We start from the raw sequence: 18,592 nt of genomic DNA, 5'->3' as shown, positions 1-18,592 counted from the left end.
AAGAGCAAAGGCCTTGAAGGTGGGAGGAGCCCAGGACAAAGGTACCTTGCCTTGATACAATGGTCTTCTGGACCATGGGATTGATAGGTATAAGAGTTGGGATATTCTTAAAAATGACTCACCGTAAAGGGATATTTTAAGCAAATTCCATTCCAAGAGGAAGAAAAACAATCAGATGTTCATCATGATAATGAGGAAACACTTAGGTGTAGGTATTGAATTAAGTCAATCAAGCCACAGAACATTACTAGAATTTATGTAATTATACTACTTTAGAAATGCAGATTAATAATTCACTATTCAGTGATTATAACTCAATGATAATCACTATGCCCCATGCAAAAATGAAGCAAGGTAACATCTAATGAATATATTGTAGAAAATATCAAAAGGAAAAAATGCGAGAAACAAGATAGATTTTAACTTACTTTCTAAAAATTTTTAGTCAAAATTAAGTTTAACCAATAGTTAAGCTTTTAAATTTTTGTATTTTCTATTGCATAAGAACATTCTATAAAAGAAGCTACTTGTTTGTTTTGAGTTTTGACTCATGCTGTGAATCCTCCTAAAGACAAAAGTATTCTCTCTCTCCTTATGCAGAGTCAATTATTAACACTGTCACCATTAGTTCCCCTCAGCACCAGAAATAAAGACTCATCTGATCTGTTGGGTTTAAGAAGGAAAATCCGACAGAAATAAAACCTCTCAGTTGACATCAGTGTTTGAAATTCTGCTTGTTAGTTTCTACTCATTAGACTATAGCAAAAGTCAATTTCCATTACAGAATGTCAAAGCATTGTTTGCTCAAGAAAAAGAAATTCTATTGTCTGTATTGTGTTAGGTTTGGTGGTGACAGATATCCAGTCTCTGAAATTCAGCCAAAGCATAAATTCATCACCTCATTTGTTTTTGCGGCTCAGCTACAATGAATTACAACACCATGGTAGATATTAGGTGTGTGTTTTGAACATGGCACCAATTGTTGTTAACAAAATGAAGGCCTCAGAACTAATGTGTTATGTAAGTTTTTTTTTTTTCATTTTGCATTCAGTTGAAAATTTGACTGTGATGCTAAGTCACAGGAAAATATTGAATGTCCGAAAAAGCAATGATGTTATTAAATTAATCCTAAGGAATAACGTAAAATTACAAGTTCTAACTAGCAAAGTTTATTAGGAAGCCATGAAATAATATGATTATCAAATATTAAAGAGAAAGAACACTCATTGTGTTCTTACTTTTTATTTTTACCTGTTATTTTTATTTATTTGTAAGGCAGAGACAGTGAGAAAAAGAGAGGAATTAAGCTTCCATTTACTGGATCTTTCCCTAAATGCTTGCAACAGCCAGTGATGGGCCAGGCTGGAGCCAGGAGCCAGGAAGTGTGTCTACCTGTCCAACATGGTTGGCAGGGAATCCACGTAACATGAGGCTTCACCTGTTACTTTCCAGAGTGTACACTAGCAAAAAGCTAGGTTGGAAGATGAGAGGGGATTCTAACTCAGACAATCCAATAAGGGATACCCTGAGCACTGCTGTACCAAATGCCTCCCCCACTATTCCATTTTTAGAGGAAATAATGATAAATCAATCCTAGAACAAAGGAAGCCCAATAAATATAAAACAATGACATACTACAATAAAATTATGAAAGCATGTCAAAATTAGAAAATGAATTAATATTTCAGAGAAAATTTGCCAAATAGTAGACAGCCAGCTAATAGCTCAAAATTGACACATTTATAACTATGAGATAATAACTCCATATTATTGAATAGTTATAATTGTCCACTGATTACCACTATTCTTACCTTTACTCTTTCCACCTACCCCTGATTACAAAAAAAAAAAAAAAAAGAAATTATTTGATAGAGTCTTCTTTAAGGGAAACATATGGGAAAGGGAGTGTTAAATTCAGTGATCAACCTTTCTACTCTGAACAGAAACCATGTGAAATATAATTAACTTGGTTTCTTAAGATGATTACTTCATTGCATCACTCATCTAGAATTTGTGGTTGTTTTTCTCTATCTAGGAATCTGCCATTATGGTTAAACTCCCTGAAAGAAAAATGTTTTATAAGTGCCACATACCTTTTTTTTTTCTTTTTTCTTTTTTCTTTTTTTTTTTTTTTGACAGGCAGAGTTAGATAATGAGAGAGAGAGACAGAGAGAAAGGTCTTCCTTCCATTGGTTCACCCCCCAAATGGCTGCTGCAGCCAGAGCTGCGCCAATCCGAAGCCAGGAGCCAGGTGCTTTCTCCTGGTCTCCCATGGGGTGCAGGCGCCCAAGCACTTGGGCCATCCTTCACTGCCTTCCCGGGCCACAGCAGAGAGCTGGACTGGAAGAGGAGCAACCAGGACAGAACCGGCTCCCCAACAAGGACTTGAAGCCGGAGTACTGGTGCCGCAGGCAGAGGATTAGCCTAGTGTGCTGCAGCGTCGGCCATGAGTGCCACATACTTATGACATAGTAATTCTCATAACTCAAATACAATGTGACTTAAAAAGGTATTAAATATTCTAAAACCACACCATGTAATATGTCAAAATTCCACACTCCTCTGAAATACGATGCAATTGTTGAATCTAGATCTTCATGGATATAAGATTAAATTCTTTCTTCAGATATTGCAATCCCATGAATTTATTGTGTATGCAAGATGTGTTCCAATTTTTATGGTAGTGAAGATAATACATGAAATTTGTTTAATGTGAGTTTCTCTTCCTGGGGAAGCCTAGTATTTAGTGGAATACTACACATTTGCTTTCCAAAATTAATTTCTTTTTGTACCATTACATTAAATAGACCAAAATAAACTAATGGAAAGTTCACATGTTATTCACTGCCGTATCACTAGCATTTAGCTATTTTCTTGGAATAGAATAATTGCTAAATAAATATTTATGAATTTAATTGATTAATTAATCTCCTAAAATAAAATATTTCTAAACTTTGAAGGTTCTAAGTTGTATCAAGCACACTTATTGATTAATTAATTTTGACATTGATTCCTTAAGATAAATGTAGTACACTTCAAGGTTGTTTCATGAGAACAGCAACATTCCTCATAGAATAGTATAGCCAAATTTGATGCCTAAGTAATTCCTCCGGGGAGTCAGGGTTGTATATTGAGATCAGACCGTATTTTTTCTTAGATGGCATATGGCGAAAAAGTTAAATTTCAGGTAGTAGTAGGATAAAGGGTTCCTCTGGAAGTGTCACTCTCCATATCTGTAGAAGGCTAAATCAGAAACATGAAGACATTTTGCCTTTGAGAAAGAGGGAAGGAATGGATTGATTCAGGAGTCTAATTACACCAAGAGGCAAGATGAATTGTTGCTATCTTACTGGAGTAATTCTCTCCTTTTCAGAAGCCTAAGCAGGTAGGAAGTGTCCCATCTTGGCCCTCCATGTGGGCACTTGACAAGTGCTCACTTGGGGACCCTTCTTTTTCTCCTCCATCTCTAGAATCATGCTGTGTAAATCAACTTCCTTCTCTCACAATGACAGGCCAGGGGTGGGGACACTCGTGGTAGCTCTGCCTTCTTCTAACTCTTAGAATTTTGTAGTTATAAATTATCAAGGCTAACTAGAGGAAACTTAAAAAAAAATCCTATCTTTTCATAGATCCTCACTTCTTCCCAAGAGGATATTTAATGTAATATAAAGCAAATGTTCAGAGTTCTGAATGAATTATTGTGCTTTTCATAAGGGATTTCATTTGGGAATATTCACCCATTCTCACCAATTGAATTTATTCATAACTGACATGGGGAATCTACATAAAATGAATTAAAAGAATCTGATAGATTAAAAAAGATATATCATTGAAACTTAAACAGTATTCTTGGTGAAGTCTGTGTGTTTCCACCAAAAGTTTCTGAGGGGGTTGCTTAAGCTAACTTCTCTACTCGTAGACTATATTGCTAACTCAAGTATCAACACAGCCCATTTTCCTTGAATTTTGAAAAATACACAGACTCTTACAAAGCTGACTTAATGTGACCTCTGCAAATGATGTGAATGGAAATTCATGAAAGAAGATGAAGAATGGCTGGAGACCTTAGAAGAGCATTCTTTATTAGGCAATGGCACGATGATTAAGTATCATTTACTATCCATCACATAGATGTGAATTTCAACTGAGATCAGCATTGGACTGCAAATACTTCATAGCATTTAGATTGTCAGGAATTCAGCCTATCCAGCTGCAGGGAGAAACTTGACTATATCCAACAGAACTCACGATTCAAATATCCAATGGCTTTTTAGAACTTTTCGGTCTCATGAATGTGAAGTACATGATGATACATTAACACATACAAATCGCCCTGAATGACAAAATGAGTTGAATTTTAGAGAGGACAGGTAGAGGTTACTCTTAAGCATAAAATTGGAGAGGAAAAAGTATTCAATTTACCAGAAAAGGAAGGTGGATATCTTGAATACCATTCAAGTTTTATTTTGTAATGTTTCAGAAACAGGGATTTACCATTTCCATTTATGTAACTTGATCTATTATGTTGTAATCCTAACTTTGTTTATCTAAATCTACAATAGGTTTAGCTACAAATTAAAGCTGTCTGAATGCACACCCATGAACATCGGTTTAAGGCTATAACAGAGCTTGGAAAATAGCTGATTTTTGCATTCAGTTATGTGCATTGTGGGTTAGGTACAAGGTGCTGAGAAAAGGGAGAGAATCTATGAAAAGAACTAATACAGTAGAATTTGTGGCTCAGAAAGAGAGAGAACCTTCTAAATATAAGCCACATGAGAATTACTTCAATGCGCCATAGTTTGATGCAAGAAATTGATTTTATGTCTTAGCCAAGCGTATCTATCTCGACAGAGATGGGCTGACCTTAGTTGCCACTTTGATTACATATGCAAATCATCTTTCAAGTAACAGTTCATTTTGGGAAACTAATTTCTTCATAAAAATCTCTATGCCATATATGCTCATAAATCAACTATTTATTTCTTGCCAAAATATAATGTATTTTGTTTTATATTGTGTAAACACATGCTAGTGGCACAAAAATCAATTTCAAAAATGCCAAACAACAAAGCCCAACATTTCATTCCTTAGTATTATACAGAGAATTGTGTATAATGAAACAAGTCTAGCGAACAGGTCTTCTACTCTAATGAGGTGCCTGTCCAGCTTTGTGATTGGATAGCACACTCTTTTTGCTGTGGAACTAAAAATTATTCTCCTGGTAGGAAATCTTCACAATGGGAGAATGAGGATTCAGAATGTGTTTTTTTTTTTTTTTTTCGGGGGATTTCGCTGTATTAATTATGCACAATTGTTTACTCCTTGGGGCTAGCACTGTATTAAGGAGATGTTTTGCCGGCGCCGCGGCTCACTAGGCTAATCCTCCGCCTTGCGGCGCCGGCACACCGGGTTCTAGTCCCGGTCGGGGCACCGATCCTGTCCCGGTTGCCCCTCTTCCAGGCCAGCTCTCTGCTGTGGCCAGGGAGTGCAGTGGAGGATGGCCCAAGTGCTTGGGCCCTGCACCCCATGGGAGACCAGGAGAAGCACCTGGCTCCTGCCATCGGATCAGCGCGGTGCGCCGGCCGCAGCGCGCTACCGCGGCGGCCATTAGAGGGTGAACCAACGGCAAAAGGAAGACCTTTCTCTCTGTCTCTCTCTCTCTCACTGTCCACTCTGCCTGTCAAAAATAAAAAAAAAAAAGGAGATGTTTTAGAAAAGACAAAAGTGTTGCATAGAGATAATTGGTAAGTGTTTAATCTGGGACCTAGATTCATCCTAGAATATCATTTTATTGGATATTATGCTCTTACTAGTGGGAAACCCAAGCCACTGGACAAAACATTTTTTTTTAAATTTTTTTTTTTGACAGGCAGAGTGGACAGTGAGAGAGAGACAGAGAGAAAGGTCTTCTTTTTGCCGTTGGTTCACCCTCCAATGGCCGCCGCGGTAGGCGCGCTGCGGCCGGCGCACCGCGCTCATCCGATGGCAGGAGCCAGGTGCTTATCCTGGTCTCCCATGGGGTGCAGGGCCCACTGCACTCCCTGGCCACAGCAGAGAGCTGGCCCGGAAGAGGGGCAACCGGGACAGGATCGGTGCCCCGACTGGGACTAGAACCCAGTGTGCCGGCGCCACAAGGTGGAGGATTAGCCTAGTGAGCCGCGGCGCCAGCCTGGACAAAACATTTTAATGTTTAATGAGATGAGATTAACATTGATGACAAAATATTGGAATAGTACAGCAAAGAAAATAACTTAAGCTAACACACACACACACAGAGGGAGAGAGAGGGAGAGAGAGGGAGAGAAACAGAGAGAGAGAGAAACAGAGAGAGAGATGCCATTTGCTGGTTTATACCACGAATATCCATAGCAGCAGGCAGATGGCTACCCTGCAGTCAGCCAGAAGCTGGAATCAGTCCTAGAACTGGGACTCCAACATTCTAATGTGGGTTGTGGGTACCCCAAGTGGTGTCTTAACCACTGCACAACACATCCAACTCTTAAGTTCAGGTTTTAAATATGTCAAATGTAGAAGTTAGAATACTCTCGTATCAATACAGAAACATTCAATGAATAAATTCACTACTTGATAAATATATGAATAGGCAAATTTATCTTTTCTAATTGGAGGTATGTCATATTTTCCTTATTACCTTAGCCATTGCTTTTTCAATAGCAATGCTTTATTAAAATTCTGTAAGAAATAACATGATGAAAGATAGAAGTTGAAAATTATGTAGAAAGATAATCAGTTTATAAATACTGTGAGTAGTAAACATTTGTGCTTTATTTTTTCTTAGCTTACTGAAGAAATAGTAACTGTTTTATTGCAGAATTAGTAACTAATATGTTAAATAATTAATTATTTAGCAGGTACAAGTTCAGCCATCAAATGTATAATTCTTGATGAACTCAATAGATTTCATAGCTTTATGTGATTAAAGAAAACAATAGTTTTACTTTTAATGGTCACATGTGAGAGAATTCAGTGGTTACATTTTTCACATACTGAGTACAGCTGCAGATGGAAGCAATTGCAAACTCTAATTCATATGTTAGAACTGCTGATTGCTTATGTTACCGGAAGGGAAAACCAGCTATTTGTTTTGGGGCTACTTAAAAATCAGAAAAAAGGGGATAAAAAACTAGGATTCATCTGTAAATATACTTAAAATTAGTAATGTGAATACACACAAAAAAAGTTCCATGTAATCTCAAAATTTCCATCTCACTCCAATACTTTAATATTGCGGATACTCTATTAGTTACCTCGAATCAGGGAAAACGTATGGTATCTGACTTTCGGCACTGGCTTGTGTCACCAAGTATAACGGTTTCAAGTTGAGTCCGTCTTGTTGTAGGCCAGAATTTCTTTTTTTTTTTCTTTTTTCTTTCATTCCTCTCTTCTTCTCTCCTCTCCTTACCTTTCCTCTCCTCTCCTCTCATTTTTCTTTTTCTCTTTTCTCCTTTGTTTCTTTCTTTTTTTTTTACAGCTGAGTAGTACTCCATAGTGTTTATATACCATAATTTCTTTATCCAGTCCATAGCTGATGGACTTCTGGATTGATTCCATATCTTAGCTATTGTGACTGGTGCTGCAATGAACATGGGGGTACAGATAACTCTTAGAGTCCTTATCGCTTTCATTGAGGAACAGGGTTTTTGTTTTTGTTGTTGTGATTTCCTTCATACTTAGTGTAGGGTTAACTATATAATCATTAAGTAAACTAAAAATACATCTTTGTAAAAATTAAGAGTGGGTACAGGAGAGGGAGCAGATGTTGGGGTTTGGATGGGTGGGAGGGTAGGATGGGAAGTATAACTATGTTCCTAAATCTGCATGTATGAAATACATGAAATTTGTATAACTCAATTAAAGTTTAAAAAAAATAAAAGTAAATTTATAACAGACAAAAAATTTCATGTAGAAGTTAATAAAGATATGTTCTAGCAAAGTAAGAAAGTCTGGGTTATTTAAAATATGCAGCTTGCCTAGGTTAAAATGTAGAATGCTTTTTGTTAGAACTCATAATTGGATATGCATTCCAAGATTATATTCATGTCTAAAAGTAATGAAATGCTAGGATTTTCACTTGTAGAAGTCTATACTGTCCTAAACTTTCTTAATTGATGACACTCTTAATTTATGAATTTTATTTGAATGATACATGATAGCCTGTAGATTTGGTAAGTATGTAGGAAAAAAAAAACTCATGAGCATATGCACATAAACTTAAAAGTGCTATTAAATCAGACAATCTTTTTTCCATATAAAATGATGCTGTCACTCCACCCAGCACCCCAGTGTAGTATAATAGGGTAGTTCCAAATGAATTAGAAATGGAGTAAACTTAGAGCTCAATGAATCATAAATCAATAAGCACATCAGCCTGCCGCCTCATGGTTTATTGATTCACAAGCTGTTTATCCCACATTCATTGTGCTTGAGCGCAATTATGGTTTAATTACATTTTCTGTATGTAGCAAATTGTATTTCAGATGTCTTCCTAGACCAAACAATTCCAAGTTCTCTCTATCGTCTTGCTAACCATGTGCTCTGTTTATCCTTTCTTCCACAGTATGCTGGTCCTGATTTCTGCTCCTTCATCAGAGACATCCCACAATAGGACCTCATTAGAGCACACTTAACAAACTCTCCCTAATTATCATCATGTTTATTGTTCTTACTTTCTTCCATCCAGATTGGTTTGAAGTACAACTAATGATGTGTGTTGGAGGAAATATAGCATAGTATGAATCAGATAAAGCTATTGAGTTTTATGATTCTAACCCACAGGAAAAATACTTATGCCAAATCTAACTCTAAAATGTTCAAGAAGGAGAATATAATTATGAATTGACTTGATAAGTACCATGTAAGACATATATTAAAAAAATAGGCACTAAATAGTCTTAATTTTACATTATGCTAAAAATAATCAATGAATACCCCCAGAGATAACAGCTATGTTTTTACTTTTATAATCTGAAGAACAAATGCATTTTAATATTATTCTGAAATGCAATTTAATATTACTCTAATTTGATGAATTTCTAAACTGCAAGAGGCTGTCTAAAATATTTTACAGAAATAATGGTAAATGATATGTGAGTGCTTGAAAACAAATTGCTCTTAAAGAAGATACACCCTATGTCTGATAGGAACAAATATCAAAGTTAAAATGGATATGTCACACCATTTACATCATTAATCAAAATTACATAACTTATCTCATCTTGTTCCTGTTGAGAGTCTGAAGTCAAAATTGATATTTGCCATCAGAGGTTAGACCTGTTTCATATACTTTGAGACAAAAATCTACATTTGCCATCAGTTCAATAAGCCATCTTCATTGACAGGGAAGAATTTGGAGGAATATATTCATTCAGGGCAGTAAGCCCTAAAAGTTACTGAATAGTTTTAAACTTTAGAGCTCCTTTAATTTCAGAAAAGCTTAGGAAATATTTATTTGCCAATATCCTATCTTGTTCAGTTCCCACAAGTCAGGGTCATGAATTAAGCAAGACATGATCTGTTTGCATTTCAAGGATATACAAAGAATTTTTCCATGAATGTTTTGGCCATATACAATCATGCTTATTTTATAAACTATTTCATAAACTGATGAATACATCAGTATTTAAGAATTTGTAAATGAAAAGCAAAAAGTTTTATGTGATATTTATTGATTCTTAAGTATTTTAAAAACCATTTATTTTATTTGAAAGGCAGAGTTACAGAGAGAGATCTTCCATATAGTGTTCACTCCCCAAACAGCTACAACAGCCAGGGTTGGGGCAGGCCGAAGCTGGGTGCCGGGGGTTTCATCCAAGTCTCCCATGTGTGTGTACAGGCCCAGAGACTTGGGCCATCTTCTGCTGCTTTAGCAGGGAGCTGGATCAGTCCTGGAGCAGCAGGGACTGGAACTGGCACCATATGGACTGTCTGTGTTGCAGGCAGCGGCTTAACCTCTTACACCATGATAGCAACCCTGCTGCTTACTTAATTGTATGGCAAACAATTATAAGAATTGAATAAGTATTTATAAACCATTTTCTAAAGATATATTAGAGACATGTTTTCTGATTATTTTGAAAAAAAATATTGAAACTATTCTGCCTTCTGTAACTTAGCACACAAATATTAGGCAGGCTGTGAAGTGAAAAAAACATTGTGCAATAAAGTTCTAACAATTCATAATGAATATCTGCAGATGAAGTTGCTTTCAAATTTGGAAATCCAATTGAGAACTTTCGAGACCATATATCCAGCAGTGCTGTCACTTTCTGCTGAGCACAAATGACATTAAACATATTTCTGCGCATACATAGCTACAAAGCTATTGAGCATCTGAATTTCCAAGGTACAGATAATATTTAAACAATTTTGATACGTGCATATGTGAACAAGTCAAAGACATAACACTGTTCTACAAAATAAACTTTAATCTCTAACTGAATGTCAGTATGGAAAGCTTCTGTCCCCAGTTCTGCTCTAAAACAGAGACTAGAATGTCAGCTCTTGACCTTTCCAGAATTTCAAGGTGATGTGCTCTACTTCTACACAGGACTGGGGAGGATATTGTTCAATTTGTTGTTTTGGGTGGTGGCAGCGTTTTATCACAGCTCTGATGTAATCTGCATCACCATATGGTTTGTAGTGTTTCTTTTCCATACAATGGGAGACTCATTCATCATTGTATGCTATGTATAAGCATTGTAATTCCTATACTATCTCACTAAACACTGTTCATGTGAAAGGCTTCCAGCAATTGCATGGAAGTGAGAATTTGAAAGGCAGTGAAACCATCCAGTTCTCTGCATTACTTTGTTGGGAGGAGCTTCGTTACTGATTCAACCTGTCTTAGTTATTGATTTATTTCGGTTTCTGTGTCTTCTACATTGCTTTATTATATGTGGATTGGAGCTCCTTTCTTTTATTTGTTCATAAAAATATATAGTAGGTGATTGTGAAATATAATCACCCCACTAAGTTGTGTAACACAAGGAACTTATTCCTTTGAGTAAACTCTGATTTGGTAATTAATTATGGAAACACCCCCTATCTGTGCAACCCCTCTTAGCCTATAGAATCAGTGTTGTGGGCAAGATTGAGTTTTTAACTTCCATTTGTAAGTGAGAATTTGAGGTATTCCCATGGCTTATTTTAGTTAATTCAGGGTCCTCCAGTTTCACTCATTTTGTTGCTAATGACAGTATTTTATTCCTTTTTGCATGTCAGAATAATCTCTCATTATGTAATTATACTCCATTTTATTTATTCATTCATCTGATCATGGCCACCTTGGTTGATTCCATATCTTGGCTATTATGAATTGTGCTGGTATAATCATGGTGGAGCAGATCTCTCTGCTACAATTATTTTGAGGTGTTTGGATATAGACCCAGTAGTGGGATTGATGGAATATAGCAGTTTCATTTCTGGCTTTTAAAGGAATCTTCATGTTTTTCATAGTAGCTGTATTAATTTATATTTCCAACAATGATGTGTAAGAGTTTCCCTGGGGGCCAGCGCCGTGGCTCACTTGGTTAATCCTCTGCCTGAAGCGTTGGCATCCCATACGGGTGCCGGGTTCTTGTCCCGGTTGCTCCTCTTCCAGTCCAGCTCTCTTCTGTGGCTCGGGAGGGCAGTGGAAGATGGCCCAAGTGCTTGGGCCCTGCAATCGCATGGGAGACCAGGAAGGGGCACCTGGCTCCTGGTTTTGGATTGGCGCAGTGCGCCAGCTTTAGCGGCCATTTGGTGGGGTGAACCAACAAAAGGAACACATTTTTCTCTGTCTCTCACTGTCTAACTCTGCCTGTCAAACGAAAAAAAAAAAAAAAAAAAGAGTTTCCCTTTCAGGGCCAGACTGTGGTGTAATAGGCTATGCTGCTTCTTGCAATATCTGCATCCCATATGGGTGCTGATTTGAGTCCCTCCTGTTCCAATTCCAATTCACTTATCTGCAAAAGTCCTGGGCAAAGAGACAGAAGATGGCCCAGGTGTTTGGCTCTCTTACATCTACTTAGGAGAATGGAGAAAGCTCCTACTCCGGGCCTCATCCTGGCCCAGTGCGGGACATTGCAGCCATCTGGAGAGTTAACCACTAGTTGGAAAACCTCTCTCTCTCTCTCTCTCTCTCTCTCTCTCACTTTCCTCCTCCTCCCTCTGCCTCTCCCTTTTCCCCTCTCTTTGTAACTCTGACTTTCAAAAACATAAATTGATATTTAATAAAAAGTTTTCCTTTCTCCACATTCTCATCAACATTTTTCACTTTTTGTCATTTCGATAAAAGCCATTCTAACAGGGTTAAGTGATATCTCATGGTGGGTTTATTGTGCATTTCCCTGATGACTAATGCTATGAGCATTTTTTTTCATACATTTGTTAGCCATTTGTATTACTATACTTGAGGACTCTCTATTCAGGTTCTTTGCTCATTTCTTAACTGGTTTGGTCATTTTGCTGTTGCTGAGTTTCTTGAGCTCCTGCTATATTCTGGATATTAATTTTTTTGGTTGGATAACTAGCTTGCAACTATTTTCTTTATTTCAACTGGATTTTTTTCACTTTGTTGATTTTTTTTCTTTGCTATGCAGAAGCTTCTAAGTTTCACATTATTGCATTTTCTCAATTTTAGTTTTGTTGCCTTTGTTTGTGGGGTCTTGTGCAAAAATATTATCACCTATACAAATGTCTTGAAGTGTCTCCTATGTTTTCTTCTAGCAATTTCATAGGTTCAGGCCACACATTTAGGTATTTGATCCATATCAAGCTGATTTTTGTATGTGGTGAGAGATAGGGATCCAATTTCAATGTTTTACTTGGAGATAGATAGATGAGGTAGATAATTAGAGGTAGAGGTAGAGGTAGAGGTAGAGGTAGAGGTAGAGATGATAGAGAGAGATAGAGATAGAGATAGAGATAGAGATAGAGATAGAGATAGAGATAGAGATTTTGCCTGGCCACATTTATTGAAAATATTTTATCTTTCCCAGTGTATATTTTTGGCACCTTTTTCCAAAACAGTTGGTTGTTTGTACATGGATTAATTTCTGGGTATTCTGCTCTGTTCTATTAATCCATATGTTATTTTCATGTCAGTTAAAGGCTATTTTTATAATCTGTTTTCAAATCATGTACTGTAGTGCTTCTAGCTTTGTTTTATTTTTCTCAGGAATGCTTGGCTATTTTATGTCTTGTGGTACCATATGAATTATAGGATTTTTTTTCTAATTCTATAAAAAATGTCATTGGCATTCTTATGGTTATTTCATTGAATTTGTAGATTGCTTTCTACGGATATTTTGACAATATTAATTCTATCAATCACAAATAATTTATGTTACCATTTTTTTGTGTCCTTGATGATTTATTTCATCAGTGTTTTGTACTTACAATTGTAGAAATACTTCAATTCTTTGGTTTAATTTATTCTTATTTACTTAGTTTTTATTACTTTTTAATGGGTTCTATATGCTTTTAAAAGCTCTTTTGTCAGTGTGTTGCCATTTTGTGATAAGAAAGGGAATTTATTTTTCTTTTTTTTAACATTTTATTGTTGTTACATGAACATTTTCAATTTATCATAATTTATTCAAGAAATACAATTCTGTAACAATTGATACATAAATTAAAATGCTTTTTAAAAATATTTTATTTATTTATTTAAGTTAGAGTTGCAGAGAGAGAGAGAGAGGGAGAGACACACAGCGAGGATGAGATCTTCCATCTACTTGTTCTACTAGTTCACTCCTTGGATGATCACAATGGCCAGTGCAGGGCCAGGCTGGAAACAGGAGATTTATTTGGGTCTACCACGTGGGTTGCAGGGGTGCAAATTCTTGGTCCACATTCTGCTACTTTTCCCAGGCCATTAGCAGAGAGCTGGATGGAAAGTGGAGTAGCTGGTACACAAATTGGTTCCTATATTGGATGTTGGTGATGCCCGCAGGGGCTTACCTGCTGTGCCACAGGGCTAGATCCAAAATTAAAATATTTTATAGAAGATGTCCACATTTTTGTCATGTTTAGAGCTCTCTTGTGGTCCTAGTTACTCAGTTTCCCCAAAGGTGACTTATATGATATTAAAGCTTGGCAATATCTTATAAGATAGACAGTGGGACAGCCAGGTCGCACTCAGCAATCAGAGAACTGCCTGACCATGAGCATCTTGGTGCAGAGACAAATCCCATGGTTTGGAATCTTTCCTTTGTTGCACTTGTATTTAGCCCAGGTCAGTTGGAAGAGGTTTTTCACTTCAGTTGGTTTATGCTCCTCTGACAGTGAGGTTTCTTCTCAGGCTTATGAGAGTTGTGTCAGTATCAAAGTATCCTCATCTTCAGAAATCTCCAGTTCATGTTACTTCATTCTGTTAGGTGACACATCGTGTGAGCCCTCAGAGAGGTGAAGTGGGTCTAAAGCCATATTTGATCTCAATGCCATAATATGTCTCTCATAATATACTTCAGTCAGTTCATGCTAGAATTTCTCTTTCTCCTGTAGGCTTAGGGATGGCTACTATTTGAATGATTTTACAAATTAGGATCATTGTCCCTACAACTATTATGCTATCATTTATTTTTCATTAAGCTAAACTGATGCAATGTTTTCTAAGTATCTCCTTTTGCTGTTCAATTGATGAGAGCAAAATTGTCCTGCTTTCCAATGCAGAAATTTTCAGCAGTGGCACTTAAAAGATGAAGAAGAAATTATCTAACTTGATGATATACCTACACTGTGTATTCTTTCAGAATTTTATGTTTTATTCCCTTAACATTGTAGTTATTACAAAGAGTTAATATTTATATCTAAATTTGTGTGTACATGTGTTAGCTTATTTTTGAACAGTAAATCCATTTCAGGTTCCGATAATTTCTAGGTGAACAGAATTTAACAGTGGAAATTACCTCCAATTAGTAATTAATGTAACTGGGAATTATTCAAGCTACAAAATCTAAAACCCAGTAAATAAATATGTATAGACTAAGTAAAATTTAAATTCAAGAAGAAATGTGGGTTTTAGAAAGGCTGAAGAAATGTAGCATTGACATAAAGTGACTTTAGTGAGGTTTAAACAATTAATTACAATAGAGTGTGTTAAAACTTTAATGAGTCTATTTACCCCATGTGGCTTATTTGCCTGTGTCCATACCACTTGATGACATAAGGAAATGGAGTTAACAAATGGAGTAGCACGGGTCAGTACAAGAAGAGACAGTCTCCAAAGGCCTTTCCTGCTTTGTGTTCCTTCATTAGACTGCTAATTTCTTTAACATTTATGTTCTCTATCCTACTACTAAACAGATCTTTGTATAGACCATTTTGGCGTGCACTCATTTGAGGATAGATAGTCATACCATTTAGTAAGAGTTATTATTAAAATCATGTAACAGAATCTTCAATGAAAATTCTAGCTGAAAACTGCAGACTTTTAATGGACTTCTTGTCTTTGTTCATAAAATACTTTGATTTCCCACAAAAGCAAATATCTGACTTTGAATGCACACTGTCGCAAGCATTAAGAGTGATGGATAAGGAATAATCTGTTCAGGACTGGACCCCAAGACTCAGGGTTGTGACTAAGAAAAGTGAGATAGGGAAAGAAGGCAGCTAGCATATTGGGTTGTTGGGAAATTAATTCCTGCAAGCAATGATGGCTTAATGCCCAGGCAAACTTAGAATCAATATGAAGAATGTGTCTCCGAGTTATCTCATTCAAATGACCAAATATCTGGGGCATTTGTGCACCAACTTCCAAGGGTCATTATTTGAGGGATAAGTGTGGGATACATAAGTTGAGTGTGGGTAGATCTTGGTCCTCAAGAAGTGGCACCGGTAGTACAAGTCTCTGGAAGGGAAGATCTCCAAGAAGGAATTCCTAAGGCCAGGCCAGACCCTGGGTCACTATTGCCACCTGCACTTTGATCCCTCTGTGGTTGAAGTCCCTGAGAAGGGCTGTCTTCTGGTGAGCACAGGCATCAGTGAGCTCAGCCTCCAACTCTTCCTGCCTGGCCAGCCACTCCAAGAAGGCAGAGGCTCCTCCCTGGTCCCCCATGTGCGAGGCTGGCAGGGTACCTCCTCTGTGCCACTGCCCAGGTGAAGCATGCAGAGCCCAGAGCCAGGCTGGGGCAAGGTGCGCCTGAATATGGCTGTGCAATTCCTCATGAGTAAGGATGGTCTACAGTGGGTCACCCGTCCCCAGGCCATCACGATGAGCATCTTTTTGCAGTTCATAGTAGATGAACTGATGGGTGAAGAAATCTGGCAGCCTAGAGGAGGTACCCTGGGACACATGACAGCCAGCTGTGAAATCACTCCTGGAGTCACCTGATGCCTGCAGGGAGTTCATGGTCAAACTCTCCAGTAAGCTGAATTCAGTGAGCATGCTAGGGATTGGCAGTACCAGGACAGATGCCAGTGGCACACAGTGATGTCCAGAGCAATGTCGACTTCCTGGAGCATTTAGAGATGAGGATCTGTAACCTCCACTGCTTGGACACCTGCCCTCCACACCAGAAGAAATACAGAAACTAGCCCTGTGCCTGTGTCTCCCAAGCTGGCACATCTTTTCCTGTCCCCTTCTCACTTTCCTTTTCTTCTCTTGGGGGTGGCCTCTTAACTCACCTTCCCTTGCCCCCTGGGCTGGCTGTGCAAAGGATTGCCCCTCTTTTCAGAGCGGGCCTTGGGTGCCAAACCAGCATTTAGTATTTTGCACAAAGTCCAAGGTACTATGGCTGTCTGCCTTGGGGAAGAACAACAGCTCTAACCAGGCTGCTTGTGGCTTCACAAGGCCATAGAACAAGAGCACGGGCAGAAGTCTCTGTATGGTCTGGCCTAGCTCCCCATCATGAAACTCAGCCAGATTGCTGTTGAAAGAAAACCTTGCATTTTGGAAGAGCATATCACAAAAACAAGAAAAAAAAAAACACTCAAGCAAAGAAATGCACATGTAGTAACTAAAACTCTTTGTACACTAAAACCAAAGGATGTAGAGCTTAAGGCTCTAGGAATAGAGCATTTAAAAAAGAACAGATGCGTTAACCTGTTTTCAAAGAGTGGACATTGAAATTGTAGAATGTAAATAATAACAGAAAAATACAAAATATATAGTGTTTCATTGGTTGTAAGTTCTTTGGGAAGAAGCAAACCAGAGAATGGCAAGGAAGAGAAACTTGAAGTTTGAATTTAGTTGATGGCGAAGTCCTTGTTAGGATGGTGAGATTTGAGCAAAGATCTGCACCAATGCTGATAACATGGTGAAATAATGGCAATGACTGGGGAACAACACTCCCAGCAATTTATAAAGTAAGTGCAAAGGCCCTGAGGTGACACATACGGCTGATAAATCCAAGGAAGAGTACAACAAAAAGTCCTGCTGCACTGTTGTACATAGTAGGACATGAGGCTACAGTGTCTAAAGGAATTGATTGCACTGGGTCTCGTAAATTATTATAAATATTGGTGTTTACTCTGAGTGAAATAAGGAGTTATTGAGGCTTTCTTGAATAAGAGTGGCATGATGTGATGAGTCTTTAAGAGAATACTTGTCTGTAAGACTGCAAAAATATGGATCGATGATCATGGGCTGGAAATGCAGCAGTAGCAGTGGAATTGTTGAGGAATATGTAGACACTGGAAGTATTTTGAGTATGCAGCTGGAAACACACACTGACAAACTGGATAAAGACTTGAGCAAACACAGGAGTCCAGGAGAAAACCACAGTATTTGGCCTGATTAAGTCAAAAACAGAATTGTCTGCCATCGTTAGACAGAAAAATAAAAGCACAACACATTCAAAGAGAAGAATCCAGAGTTGGCTTCTAGACATGTTCAATTTGAAATTCCTATTCACACCCATGTTCAAGTATCAAATAAAGAGAAGTATGATTATTTCTGAATTTTAGGAGAGTAATTTAGGATAAACATATCAATTTGGGAAACATGAACATGGATGAGATCATCAAGAGTAAATAGACTGAAAACTGAAGCAATGTATGGGATAAAAATGGAACTACTTAAAATTACGAAAGTCAAAGAAATGGTGGATCCCTGGTAACAGGATGGGTAAGAAGCTGTATTAGGAAAAAGCAAACCCATGCACTTGTAGCACAATATGAGCTAAGTAAGGAGATCATTTTATGAATGGAGAACAGACAATAGTTATCAAATACTTCAGAAAAGTTAAATTAAATCTAAGTAAAATGCAACTTTGGGTTGTCATTACTAATGTCAATACCTACAAGGGGAAAGTTGAGGATAAGGATTTAAGAAGCGTAGGCTCAAGAGGTGAGGGGAGGAGAAAAATTGGAAGCAGTGAATGAAAAAAAAAATTATTCCTGTGACATTGAAACAGAGAGGACAGAGATGGTGAAAGTAAGTCTGAAAGAAATTAGGACACACACACACATGCACACACATGTACACACACAGAACTCATTGTCAACGACTATTTGTTATTGGTGGACCACAGTGACCAGTCATTGTACTGATGACCGGGAGACAAGGAGCATGCACACTCACTGTCTGTGAGCATATGGCTCCAATACATAAGCTCTGTTTTTATCATCCTGAATCCACCATGAATCA

The 18,592-nt window shown here is 37.6% G+C and overlaps 1 pseudogene; it reads left to right on the top strand.

Moving 5' to 3' along the window:
* The window catches only part of LOC133765364 (sorting nexin-17-like), a 71,553-nt pseudogene extending 55,117 nt beyond the window's left edge, over positions 1 to 16,436 (top strand).
* Positions 16,437 to 18,592: the final 2,156 nt, after the last annotated feature.

Source organism: Lepus europaeus, chromosome 8 (genome assembly GCF_033115175.1).
Source record: "Lepus europaeus isolate LE1 chromosome 8, mLepTim1.pri, whole genome shotgun sequence".
NCBI classification, from domain to species: domain Eukaryota; kingdom Metazoa; phylum Chordata; class Mammalia; order Lagomorpha; family Leporidae; genus Lepus; species Lepus europaeus.
The sequence above is the reverse complement of the archived record's forward strand: the minus strand, read 5'-3'. Positions and strand labels throughout refer to the sequence as shown.